Genomic DNA, 1,243 nt, shown 5'->3' with positions numbered 1-1,243 from the left:
AGTTCAACTTGTTGCTATTGTTTTTAATTTGCACAGGAGTAGTATCAGAAATTAGTGTCACTGCTTGTATCTAGCTGAATTTTAAACAACAGAACATTAGTTTTTTATGTTGGTGCCACCAACTGTAAATGACATAAGTTAGTTATTACAAAACACAGTAATTAGACTGTTGCAACCATCTAAAACCTTAGGCTTCCAGTCTGTGCTGTTAGTGTTAAGATGTAAAGTGCAATCCTAAGCTAACATTATCTGTGCAAGCACCATAGAAACATTTGCATATCTGCATAGATCTTACAACTGTACTCTTTACCTCCTTGTGATAAAGCTTTGTCTACCTGCAAACACAGTCAAAGGCTACAGCTGCAAACCAAAGCCAACTCTAACCATGGCCAAGAGCTCAAGGACAGAAGCAGCCACATGCTTTGGTCAGCCTTCTGTAACTTCAATTAGTACAAAGGAACCTTTTCCATGAACTACCTGCTGTTTTCTGATGACCTCTGGGATCTTTTCATTTAGCCCTAAAGCAAGAATCAAATATGACAAAAACCACAACTAAAAACCTAATTTAGACACAGAGTAATCTTCTGAGGCCAAAAGTCCATCTAAATGCAATGAAGATTTGCTTTCATTAAAGACAGAGGTGAGGACAAAACCTGCAGTGGAAGTTATGATATGCTAGAAAGCAACAAATGTGGATCACTGACCAAAACGATTATGTACTTGATGCAAATGCAGATTGCATATTGTTATATATATAGGACATTGTGTTTTTGTTTTCCCCATCCAGTCACTTATTTTCGGTGGTGAATACATGTTGTTAGAAGATGTCTTGTATGGTCTGAATCTTTGTTGTGTACTATTTTTTATAGTCTTAAGTTATAATGAAAAAAACAAAAAGTAGGAACCAAACATAAAAGGTCTAGTAAAGCCAAAAATTAATTTCATATTGATTTTAAAGTGATCTAGCTGAGTTTTTACACTGAAAGCAAAGATTATAGCAATTGTAGTCCATGGTATTTATTTTCAGTCAAACCAAAGTTACATATAATTCTGCCTCTGCCGATACGGGATATTAACACTAACAATACACTCCCTTTCAAAGACTTGCACAGGCCAAATTGTTGGAATGCTGGTTTTCGAGTCGACTCCAAACCCCAAAACTAGGATAACGCGTTATGGTGTAGTTGAAAATAGCATAGTCAGATGTCTGCTTAAAACCTAGAAACTTTACGTGTTGCTTTTC

The sequence above is a fragment of the Phocoena sinus genome, chromosome 9, assembly GCF_008692025.1.
Source record: "Phocoena sinus isolate mPhoSin1 chromosome 9, mPhoSin1.pri, whole genome shotgun sequence".
NCBI classification, from domain to species: Eukaryota; Metazoa; Chordata; class Mammalia; order Artiodactyla; family Phocoenidae; genus Phocoena; species Phocoena sinus.
This window is presented reverse-complemented; position numbering follows the sequence as displayed.